This window comes from Notamacropus eugenii, chromosome 5, assembly GCF_028372415.1.
Source record: "Notamacropus eugenii isolate mMacEug1 chromosome 5, mMacEug1.pri_v2, whole genome shotgun sequence".
In the NCBI taxonomy this organism is placed as follows: Eukaryota; Metazoa; Chordata; class Mammalia; order Diprotodontia; family Macropodidae; genus Notamacropus; species Notamacropus eugenii.
Window position 1 is genome coordinate 300,300,581 of NC_092876.1, and position 13,200 is coordinate 300,313,780.

At 38.5% G+C, this 13,200-nt stretch overlaps 1 protein-coding gene across 1 annotated transcript in view; it reads left to right on the forward strand.

The window, feature by feature from the left end:
- The first annotated feature begins 7,508 nt into the window (after positions 1-7,508).
- The window catches only part of NCKAP5 (NCK associated protein 5), a 1,146,457-nt gene continuing 1,140,765 nt past the window's right edge, over positions 7,509-13,200 (forward strand). The window contains exon 1 of the mRNA XM_072613277.1: positions 7,509-8,572. The gene's annotated coding sequence lies outside the window, so the exon portion shown is untranslated. The remainder of the gene's footprint in view (positions 8,573-13,200) is intronic.

A 13,200-nucleotide genomic window follows, 5' to 3' on the forward strand; every position in this document is an offset into this window, starting at 1 on the left:
GAATCCTTTACATAAAATGAGTGAACACCATCAAGGGCATCTTTAGTTTGTGAGATAGTCCTTCTGTCCTCAGAAGGTAATGTCTCTGGCCTTTATCACTTCAGTTCACACTCAATTGGAGAAACTCACCAATGACCAGAGTTGGAGATTCATATTCTATGTCCTTTGACAATCAAATTCCAGGTGTTCACAGGACATGAAGCATCAGTTACTGACTTTTGTTTGGGATATACTGTTGATTGAAGCAATTACTAGCCTCCACACACGTAAGTGACCATTGGCAGTTGCCTTTCTCTCTGCTTCTTCATGTCATACTCAGTCAGTCTTCTCACCTGTCTCTCCACCTGCAAGCCCTAGGTTTTGTACTGTCAGAGACTGGGTCTTACTTCTTGTTTGCTTTATGTGCCTCAGTTATCAGAATTTTCTTGTTGCTGGTGTCTCGCATCTGTTATCCTTTCTTTGCTCAGACACCAGTTGTGGAACCATGGGCAAGTTATTTCAACTTACTAAGACTCAGTTTATTTTTTGGCAAAATGGGGCTACCAATACTTACACTAACCACCTTAGGGGGTTGTTTTGAGGAAAGTGCTTATTTTTTTTAACCTTGAAGTTCTATAGTAATCAGTTAACAAGCATATTTTAAACACCTACTATATATCAGCCACTATGCTAGGTTCTGGGGATGGAATAATTTTTTTTAATATGTTTGTCCTGAGTTTGGTCTTCTCACTGTAAAGGCTCCAGGACACTTCCTCCTAGTCTTATATTTTTAAGTGTGGATTCTCAGAACGGCTTTATGTCAGGCAGTGACCTAAGTTTCCTCATTGACTGCTTCACCTGTGGTAGTTTGCTTTGCTAACAGGATGATGCAATGAGTAGACCTTAAACTCTTCACAGCATGTACAAGCAGGACATCTCAATGAAAGTGCAGAGAAAAAAAAACCCTACATCCTGGGCCAATGACTAAAGCCCTTGGCAGGAAGGTCTACAGAGAAACATAAAACAGCTGTGAAGAAAGAATAAGCTAGATCCAAGAGTACCTCAAAGACACCATATTTCCCAACATTGTCTGATATTTTTGGTTTTTATTATAGAAACAACCCATTTTGTGGGGAGAAGAGAAGGATTGCCAGGATACTTTTTGCTAATTATTTACAGTTCCACAGGTGCATGGGCAGCTGGCCTGTCTTTGATCATTCCTGGGAATCAGATGTACTCTTTGGCTGGGGGAAGCACTGATGGTGGAGGCGTATGCCTCCATATATGGTGTCTCAAACATAAACTTCAACTGCTTTGCAAACACAACTCTGAAACCTTAACGTTAGGTGGGAGCTGTCCACGCTGAAGCTCTTTCATAAGGGCAAGGGGATTAGGATTAGTCACGGATGTTTGGGCTCAAAATGAGGCTGGCTGAATACCACTTTCAGGAAGGCAAATTGGAAATACATCTCTCTGATTAAACGCAAATCTATTTGGGCACATGGTTTCTTGATCTTGTGATGGATCTTATATCATATTTCTCTGGTTTTTCCCCTTATATCTGATGCTGCTATGCTGCCAATCTGTACTTCTAGATCTTGTATTCTCCTCTTGCCTCTGGCTTCTGTTTGGTTTTTACACTGAGCTAGATACTCTAAGAATTTACTCTTTTCCCTTTACTACCTCTCATTCTCAGTCTCTTCCAGGATGGATTGTACTGCTGAAATTGCAGGCTGCACTCTTAAATGTAACCGAGCTGGGACCAGAGTGAACAGTACACTGGCACATGTACTCTGACATATCTGATTCTGACCATCAGCCCTACTTGGCCTGCTAGGTCCTATCAGATCTTTCCAGCCTTGCTTTTTCTTCTACTTCTACTCTACATTCATCATATAGCTCCCAATATTCCAGAATGACACTGGAGCCTTTTAGGCACTGGGAAATACTACAGAGATGGTTATCTGAAGACTCCAAATGGCTCCATGATTGGAGCTCTACTTAGAGGTCCCTTCCATATACTAGACTTACACTTTAGGGAAGCTCTAGAAACCATGGTCAGAGTTCTACCATTGATAAAGAAGAGTTTCCATGCCATGGGTTCCAAAGATCCCTACATTGACCTTTATCTGATAATCATACCTTGTATGTATGATGATGTGGGCAATTGCTTTTGAATTCACTGCTCTTAGCATCAAAAAAAGTTAACAGCAGTAGATCAAGGGAGAATTCAAGCAAATTTGAGAAAGAGGCCAAGGGATATATACAAAAGTATAAAAAACTAAAGAGAGATCTGAGCACTGTTAGTAGAGTCAGATCAGGAGGGCTAGAATCGGAGGAGCAGACCAGAGTAGCTATGCCTATGTAGTCCACAGGTTAGAGCATGGTAAGGAGACTAGACAAAGGTACATAAAGAAGTTAAGCATCCATAGACAGGAATCCCCAAAGTGAGCTACCTGGATAGCAGGGATCCAAAACCACAGGAGAGTAATTCAGGTAGCAAACTCAGAATGTTACCAATAAGAAGAAAGAGATTGCTTAGACCAGGGATTCCCAACTCCCCCCCCCCCCCAATATCTCTTTGATTTCCAGTGAAGTTTCCTGTACCCTCTATTGAATATAAAATGAAATAAAAATTTAGAGTTTACTATGTATCTACATATAAGAAATAAAGTAGATTGTTTTAGACAAGTAACAAGTATTTATTAAGTGTGTACTATGTGCCAGGAATCATTCTAAGAGAGGGAATTGAAAGGAATAACACTGTCCCTACTCTCAAGAAGCTCTCATTCTAATGGGAAAAATAGCATGTAAATAACTGGGCACATATAAGATATATCCAGAGTAGACAGAAGGTATTTTAAAGGCCAAACAGTCAGATGTGAAGTGAGGGGATACAGGAAAGTATCCTGAAGAAGGAAAGATTTAAACTGAGTCTTAAGCCAAGAGACAGAAGTAAGGGTGCTAATCATTCAAAGCATGGAAGACAGCCAATACAAAGGCTTGGAACTGGGAGTAGCAGTGTTGTGTATGAACAGAGGTTCCCAAACTTATTTGGCCTACTGCCCCCTTTTAAAAAAATTACTCAGCACTCCCCTGGAAATCTACTTTCTTTAATCCTTTAACAATTAAAAAATGGCTTCATTTCAAAGATATTATATATGTATATATTTTAAATGATGTATCTTACATTTAATAATTCATAGTAAATTTATATTTTTCCCCTGCATTAAAATTTTGATGATGCAATATTGCATTGTATAAGCATATACTATCTTATTGAGCTAGAGAGGGAAATGGCAAACCATTCTAGTATCTTTGCTATGAAAGTGCAAATGGGGTCACAAAGAATCAGACATGATTGAAGTTACTGAACAACAACAAATGCTTTTGAAAAATCTCTTTGATCTCTGAGTGGAGCATGCTAATTATAAAAACAGTAGAGTGAAAAGAAAATTGAGGTAAGGGAACCAAAAAAGAATCGCAATATTTGCAATAGTTTAGATAAGAGGGGATGGGGACCTGAACTATGATGGTGACTTTGGGGGTGGAGAGAAGTAAAGTAATGGTTTGTGAAAAATGTTGCAAAGGCTGAAATGACAAGATTTGGCAATAGATTGGATATGTGGTGTGAGTGAGAGTGAGGAATGAAGGAGGATACCAAGGTACCTTTGTGACTGGAGAAATAATACATTAGAAACAAAATAAAGAGATATTTTTTTCATTAAGAAAACTATTTGCTGCCTGACTTCTTTTGGTGTCGCCATGTCGTCAGGTGTTTATAAGAAAGCAGTGAAATGAATCTTGAAGTTATTGACTTCTGCATTGTTCGAAAAGCAGTCAGAGCATTTTAAGCATATTTAGTTAGAATAGCATGTGCTTTTCTAAGGACACACCAAAGTTTGTTTGTTTTTTTTAATCCATTGATTATTGATTTGGAGTTTCTGAAATACCTCAATAGGATAAATAGTGCAATAGATATAAAGGTGAACTTGGAGCCAGGAAGACCTGAGTTCAAATCCTACCTCAGAAATGTATTAGCTATGGCCCTGGGACTTCTTAGTCTCAGGTTTCTCATCTGTAAAATGGGATAACCCCAAAATGCAGGGGTTGTTGTGAAAGTTAAATGATATGATAATGGTAAAAATGTTTTGCAAACTCTGAAGTACAATATAAATGTTAGCAATTGGTATCTACTATCCTAGATAGCTTATTGTACCTACCTCCTGGTGATATACGTGCTATACTTTGGGAATCTTTGACTTAGTTCCTACTCTACACCTGAAAGCATGGTACCTTTCACATAATAGGTACTTAAGGATTAAATTGAATGTTTCTTCCTGGGGCTCAGTCTAATTCCAAATATAGGCAGGCCAGAACCAATGGGTGAGAAAGTTCAAAGGTTGAGGAACTTATCTGGAAGGAGGAAGAGAAAAGGACAGATCCCAATAAATGTCTTCTAGCAAGAGTTGACCAAAGGACATTTACTGTACGATCCAATGACAAATATGCTATCAGCCCTCAAAAGGGTCCATCAATGGTGCTCTTAAGGCTTGGAGATAGAATTTAATTTAACAAATCATGCATGGGCCTTTAAACTCTTACAGCTAGACCATGGCTACACACAAACCATTTTGCCCACAGCTATACATTGTAGAGATGTTTAATCTCTACATTGATGCTATTTAAGAATGATTTATATATGAGCTACTTTTGGCTATGAAAGCATTGAACCACAAACAAAAAAAAAGTATGTATTGATTGAGCAATAGGTAAACAGATTATGGTACACATATCTAATAGAATATTATTACACAATAAGAAATGATGAATATGAAGAGTTCAGAGGAGCATAGAGAATTATATGGAATAGTGCAGAGTTAAATAATCAGAACTGGTAAAATAATATGCCCATTGATTACAAGAATGCCAAATAGACTCAGGAGTCAAAAAGATCTCCAAAGGCTAGTACAAAGAGCCAATATTAATTCAAATAAATTTAATAGGGATAAATATAAAGTCCTATATTTGAATTTTTACAAAGTCAGCTCTACAAGAAAGGATAGTTGAGAAATAGCCAGGAACTTGTTTATATGAAAAAGGTCTGTGATTTTTAAACAATGAATTTAATGTTTAATATAATGAATCAGTGAGATGAAGCAGAAGCCAAAAAAACTACTACAGGCTAAGGGAGCACTAAAAAATGAGTGTTGGTTGAATTAACTGAGAATGTACAGTAATAATAAGTATTTACATTGACCTTAACGTTTGTAAAGTGCTTTACAAATATTATATCATCATATTCTCACAACAACCATGGTATGTAGGTGCAATTATTATTTCAATTTAAAAAATAAAAAAGCTGAGGTTAAGCAAATTATCTAGGGTCACATACCTAATAAATGTCTGGGGCTAGATCTGACTTAAGAAATAAGAGCAAGGGGTCTAACATATGATAGGATGTGAATAAAAAACCTCCTAGCAATAACAGTTAAAAGTAGAATGAACTACATGCAATTGAAGGTACAAAAACCTTCAAAAACCTAGTGAATGGTCACTAGGAATCTGGCTCAATTGGTTAATATTTAGATACAAGTTAGAGGAGGTGACCCTCTGAGTTTCTTTCCAACTCATAAGATTCCATGATTCTTTCATTGTGGATGAAAGTAGATCTGGATTGGCCTCAAGAATGGATCCTTCCAAAAAGAGTTGGTTCATAGTTTAACCCTTTGTTGTTCAGTCGATCAGTTATAGCCAACTATTCATGACCCCATTTGGGGTTTTCTTGGCAAAAACACTAGAGCAGGTTCCCATTTCCTTCTCCAGATCATTTTACAGATGAGGAAACTGAGACCAACAGGTTAAGTGACTTGCGTAGGGTCACATAAAACCCTAAGTGTCTGAGGCTACATTTGAACTCAGATCCCTTTGACTCCAGGCCCAGTGCTCTACCCATTGTACTACTTTGCTGCCTCAGTTTCTTATCAAAATGGTGCAAAAACTCAATTAGATAATTAAAGCCTGGTTGTAACTATTGACTTTGCCCAATTCTCTCACCTACAAACAAGCTAAGGATGAAGGACTGACACAGCATGAAATTGTCTAAGGGGCATGGGAGTATTTAAAATCAAAGAATTAAAACATAACTTTAAGGGCAAAATATCCAGGACCCTAGGATGTTGGATGACCAGACTAGGATTAATAGGAGCAGAGGAATTGCTAGCCAAAAGAAGAAAACATGCCCTTCTAATATCTGGATAAGATTTAGAGGGGAATATTCGTGATCCAGAATATATCCCATGCCTGAATAAATAAGACTTTATTTTAAAAAATAGAGAAAAAGATTAAGAAAAATAGGAATGCAAGATCCAAATTTACCTTAAGAACCAGTCAACAAATAGAAAAGATTCAGATATATGGGATTCAGCAGGGTTTAGATGTGGGCAATCCTATTTTATAATAAAAGAGGGGGGAAAGGATCCAAGGAAGCCTTATAACTTATGAGAACATTAACCTGTGTTGGAAAGTACAAGGAATCTATTGGGTCAAAAAAGGTTAATAGGATTGAAAATTATGTATAAGAACTCTATAAGGAACAGAGAAATTTTTTTCTCTAATAGTTCTAACTCCAAGGAAGAGATCTCAGGCAATACAGGGAAATTAAAGGTAGGATAATGAAGTGGAGCAACCTGTTGATCTCTATTGTTATCTTTGGAGTAGGGAGGGGGAAGTTCTAGAAATGACTTTCTCATCCTTTCACTTCAATGTGGCTCATGAGCCACTAGGTTTAAAGCAGCCTCCGTTAACAGTCAGCTCCTCTTGCAAGTTCCCTATATGTTTTGCACAATGGAAACTTTGTTAAAATTTTTAATTTTAATTACCCCCCAAAGACTGAAAGTATAATGATGTAAGGCCAAGAGAGGGCCAAGGGGAGGGAATATGGACAACATCATCAACAAGAACTGAATTTGCTCATTCTTGTCAGGTACAATCCTAGTGCTGATCCAGATATCCTGCTATATGTGTCTCCTTTTCTCACACCTTGTGTCCTATTCTTCCACTTACTGGAAAGACTTCTTTGATCCGGGTCCAAGTTCAAACTCATAACTAATTAAAGTATTTTCTCTTCCCCTTCCCCATCCTGATCTCGGCCAAACAATATGGACTGCAAACACAGAATTTTCTTCCCCATTGTCTCATCGGAGGACCAGAAATGGGGGGTGGAGTGGGGAAACTTCTTGGGACAAATTTCACAGTTTACTTTCTCCACATAGATACAACTTTAGTGTATAGAAAGAAACTTTGAAAATGCAGCTACAATGGCTCTAACATAACTTTATTTCTGTGTGATTGTGTGTTTATCATATACGGCCTTTTCATGAGTCTCTTTTGTGTTTTTCTCAATATGTATTCTCTTTTGTTTTCCAGTTACATTTTGGGATCTCCCCTCCCCACCTGAAGGACGTTAACTCTTAGGCTCACAGATTCTGCATAAGTTCTTCTAACACTTTGAGTCCAGGTGAATTTATTTGTCGCAAGTTCTAGCAGAGTCCAGGGTATAATTATTGTAACCCACTCTGAAAAATGGAAAGGAAGAGGAAATGCCACACGTATTTGCCAATATTTATAGTAGCACACGGCTAAGTGTAAGGAAGTAATAGAACAATGTTTCTCTGGGTATTATTCAAAAGGAAAATGACTTAAATTAACTTCAGGCAAACCAACTTATTTACACCCTCTTGTAATGCTTCACAGAATCAGGGTTTGGGAGGAATAAAATCTAGCGCCATAAATCAAATATCCTTTAGAGAAACTGTTGTGTAGCCAACGGGTTAGGGAGGATTTGTTTTAAACTTTTAGATTAATGAAGAATTTTCATAGAAAATTATTAATGACTTCACCTCGGCAATAGAATACAGTTGACTGTAGTTATGTAGGAGTCAATGGTATTCTAAGTACAGCTTTTGATGAAGTAATCGGCTGCTTCTGGGGCCGGTTTCAGCTGCCCTGGGCGTGCTTCAAATGTAAATGACTGCCAAATGGATTCTTTCTACATTCCAGCCAATTAAAATACATTTAAAGTGCAGCTGGTGGAAAGGAAAGCCATGTGATTGCGAGGGAGAACTTTGGGGCAAGGAGACAAAAAAACAAACTTTTATTTAGCCAGGGACACCCCCCCTCCCGACGCCTCTCTCCCAGCCGCATCACCCAAGCCAGCAGAGCATCTAGGGGAAGCGGAGAAAGTCATAAAAGAGGCTATCTTTAGCCTCTGTCAGAATCAAAGATGACACTTTTAGCACCACCATGAAAGACACAAAGCCGGGAGTGTGTTTGTTGGGCTGTCAGTTTTCTACCCCTGCCTCTTCCAACCCTTCATGTTGGCGGGCTGCCCGATGTGGCGCTGCATACCAATATTGACTGGACAGCGCTATCTGTTAAACCCGGACTGGGGAAGCCGGTGATTAAAACTCTGGAAGGAAGATCCGAAAACCCCAGGAACTCCTCGCAATTGCGTTAGAGCGTTGCCCGACTGAAAAACCCTGAGTTGCGCACAGTGAAAACACTGCCCTGCTCTGTCTGCCATGCTTTTTAGGTAAGGACAGATTTCCCCCCTTTTAATGTTTATGTCTGCATAGAGTTGACTGTGTGCTGGCAGCGTCAGCTCTTTGATTCACAAACGGAATGTTTGCCTGGGATTTTTTCTTCTTCTGGAGAACGCGATGGGATGTGGTGTGTAAATAGATAGGAGTTATCCAGCACGTGGGCATCCAGGGCTTCTCCGGAATTCCAGGATGCCAGGGGTTTTAAAGGCTTAGCTGTCTGCTGACCTGTCTTCCTACCTGCTTGCACAGAGGTATCTGGAAGTTGTATGCTGTTTGATTTACAGCTGCTTTCTGCTTCCCAACCAGTAACTGAAAGGAAGTTTTCTTTCTTTTTTTAAGTGTAATTCCACGCTGATTGTGCCTCACCTATAAAAAGTGATTTTTGCCTGGTTACATAATCAATCTAACATGAACAGTTTGGTTTCCAAAGGAAGAAAACATAAATATTTAGAAATTCCTCATGTTATCTTAACTTTCAGCCATTCCTAAAGCAGGTTTTTAGATTGGGTAATACTTCTCAATCACTCTTTCTTGATTTATTGAAGAAACAATTCAAGATGCACGATCTCTTTGGTGCCTTGTACGTGCCTCAAAAAGAAAAGAAAAGAAAAAACCATAATACTCTGTGGCTCATATTTAGACTGGGATCGTCCATTCTTGTGAATTGTCAATAAGAAGGGGTAGGCAGAGGGCATGAATTTCTAAACATCAATTTACCAACTGAAACATACAAAGTTCCTGATTGTTTCTTATTTTCGCATGTCACAGTCAGCCTTTTTTGGCTTCACTTTTGTTCATTGCAAACAAAGAATCTTGCCCATTTCATGGTAAAGGATCACATTGCAGCGTGAGGAGTTCAGCTAAATAAGCCTTATTAATCTTTACTGTGCCAGTAGCTCTGAGGCCAGGCCAAACTGAGGCTTTCAGAAACTCTCCAGGTACCTGCTGCCAAAATAAATGTTGGGCAGCCTGGAAGGGGGATTTTAAGGAATCTTGCAATTGCACAGTTTTATCCATTGAATTTGCAAAACCCAGGAAAGTTGAAACTCCAAAGATTTCAAAAAGAACCCATGCAAATCTATACCCTCTGTGTGTGAGAGCAACTTGTGGGGGATCATCAGTTCGCACACAGAGTATGTGTGTCTCTGTGTGGGAGTGTGAATAAGGAGCTAGACTGAATGACTGTTGTGTTTATGAAATGGGGGTTGTATGAACCAATACATATGTGAACGAATAAAGCTTTCTTGCCAGTGGCAGGGCCAAAGCTTGGAGAAACACTGAGGACTACACATGGTAGGGGGTGGGGGCACTTTACCCAGATAGACCGGAGTATTTGGAGTAGTATAGATGAACAAAAGGCCTGTTTAAAAAAAAGAAAAAAGCTTTTGCAAAAAGAAGGGCAATGGTGGGTAATGATGATCAGCTCCAACAAACTAGGTACCTGGATGCCTGAGTCTATGAAGAATAGTTTGACCAGTTCAATAACCACTAGGTTGTGATGTAGGAAATATATATGGATGTTTTGTGGATGTGGATTTAGTCAATAAGACAGCAAGGAATTTTTAGGTGCTCAAGGATGGTGACACCATTTCAGCCCTTAGATGCAGTTAGGTGGTGCAGTGGATAGACCAGTGGACATGGAATCAGGAAGAACTGATTTCATACTCTGCCTCAGACACTTATTAGCTGTGTGACCCTCCCGGCCAGTCACTTACCTTCTGTTTGCCTCAGTTCTTTCATTTGTAAAATGGATATAATAATAGCGTCTATCTCTCAAGATTATTGTGAGGATAAAATGAGACAATATTTGTAAAAATGCTTTGCAAAATCTCAAGCACTATTTGAATGCTGGTTCCTTGTTCTCCTCCTTCTCATCCTCTCCTTCCTTATCCTCCTTTCACTTCTCAAATTAAGGAATGAAAATGGTCTGTGTCCTCCAGGAGTTTTTAGTTTAATCAAGGAGACATGTCTTATAAACATGGAAGGGAAAGTATACGACATTTACTCCGGGGCTCTGAATTTAGAGATGAAGGAACTGAGGCCCAGAGAAGTTAGGTGCATCAGACCTTGACTGATAATAAATGAATGATTCTCTAGAGTAGTGTTTTCCCAAGTTGAGGCTGTGGACCCCAAGAGGTATGTAAACTGACTAACCAAAGTGTAGAAAACTGGGTATCTTACCTTTCCCAGATCATAGGGATCTTCTCAAACACAACTCCACCTACATTAACCCATGTCACCACCTTTCTTTTAAAGTACAAGTTTCCCTTCTCTCAATTCCAGATATCTATGGCAGCAACTGTATAGGTGTCATTACAAAATGTCTAGGCCTCCTCTTTCCCTCCCTCCTATCTTTTGTGTCCCACATCACTTGTTGGCTATAGTAGATGCTCCTTGGAGCATGCTTTAGAACAGTGATTGGTGAATAAGGGACCCATTTCCACTCCCCCTTCCCTTTTTTATAAATTTTGTGTTGGACAGAGTGAGATGGACAGAATGAGCAACATGAGTGGCTTCTGATTTGCATCTTGGATTTCATCACATTATTTTTCTCCTCAAATTCTACCTTCTTCCAAACGTCTTTCTTACTATCTGCAGAACCACCACCCTTCCAGTCACTCAGGTCAACAACCTTAGTGTCCTTTTCTATATTCTCCATTATTTCACATATTTAATTAGTTGCCACATCTTTTTTTATTTTTGCCTCTACAATACATCTCTTATCTTTTCTCTTATTTCTAATTACATTGTCTAGACTCTCATCACCTCATGTCTGGACTACTGCAGCAGCCTCCTAATTGAACTATCTGCCTCAAGTCTGTCCCCGATTCAATCTACTTTTCTGGACAACTGCCAAAGCCACTTCCCTGCTCAATAAACCTCAGTGATTCTCATTGACCCTAGGATTAAATGTTATTTCATCTTTTCATTTTTTAAAATATTTCTTGTGTAAGTTTAACAATCTACATAATTATTAGCCAACAAATCAAGTCAAACAAGTTTTTCTTAAGTGATTACTCTGTGTTGGCTATTATGATAAGCTCTGAGGATAGAAATAAAAACAAGAAGCAGACCAGACTCTCAAAGAGCTCCCATCCTTATGGCACAAAGAGCAATAAATAACTAGATACCTTTTATACATATACACATGTGTGTATATCAATATGTATGTGTATGTATATATATGTACATATATATGTGATGGAAGAAAATCTAAGAGAGGAAGGTACTGACCACTGAAAGGACTGGGAAAGGCCTTTTTGCAAAAGGTGGGCCATGAAGGAAGTCAGGGAAATGAGGAGGTGGAGGTGAGGAAGGAGAAGATTTGAGGCATAACGAATAGTAGGTAGGTGATTGTAGATGAAGAAAATCTGGAATCAAAAGTCTTTCTTGAAACTGAAAGCCTAAGACCAGAATCTCTTCTTTCCTAAGCTCTCAGCAATTCCAGCATAGGCTCAGAGGAGTGGATAACACTTCTTCAAAATTAGAAGAGCTTTATGCAAATGGAGTTTGAACCATGGATTACATTTTTTCCCCCGGACAAAATTTTTTTAAGTTTCTTGCAAAGATCTATAGGGCAAACCTTGAAACCCGAAACTATGCAATATAGTACTTTAAAACAACATGGGTCATTTTCTTGGTTTCGTAGGTATCCAATTTATGGTACGGTTGAAACTAAAATAAGCAAATGGTCATTAATAGTAAATACAGTAGACATGGCAGAACACTACTTGAGAAGGTGCTGCAGAGATAACATACTTAAGTATGTGCAGAAAATAACAATGCACATTATAAAAGTGCATTCATATTCATTATACAGAACAATCAATCATATGAAACCAAGTAAGCATAACTAACTAATAAGGCAAGGTTGGCTAACTGCGATGGTACCATGATCAACAGCCCTTTATAAATATGTAGTTCCAGGCTCTTGTCAACATGGCACCTCATGTAGATGCAGAGAATTCAGTATTCCATTAATGAGGAAATCTAAGTTATGCAAATGGACTTTGAGCCATGAGTTATATATATATATATATATATATATATATATATATGTATATATATGTATATATATACACACATACACATCCACAAGTATATGTGTATACGTATATTATGCACACACATTCACTGATCTGTCCCAGAGCAGTTTCACTGCAACTTATACTCTCAGAGAGTTGCCTAGAGTAGTAATATCAAATTCAAAGAGAAACGGGACCACTAATGCACACAAAAGGATTCCCGCAGCTCAATAATAATTTAAAAATGTAATGTCTGTACTTTGTGGTATTTATATTAATTTTACTAAATATTTCTCAATTACATTTTAATGTCATGCTGTACATGGAAGCATGGTGGCCCCCTGTGACTTGTAGTCCACAATCTTTGACACTTCTGTCCTAGAGAACTGAAAAAAATTAAGACTTGTCCAGATCAAACAACCAGTACGTATTAAAGGTGGAATTGGAAATCAGGTCTTCCTGGTTTCAAAGCCACCTCTATATCCACTGTGCTAAGACATTTTTCTGTAATCTGTGCCCTCCCCTGACTCTTTCCCTTATCATAATTAACCAGGTTTCTCAGAGAATAGCATGTTCTGGTTAACTTAATTTTC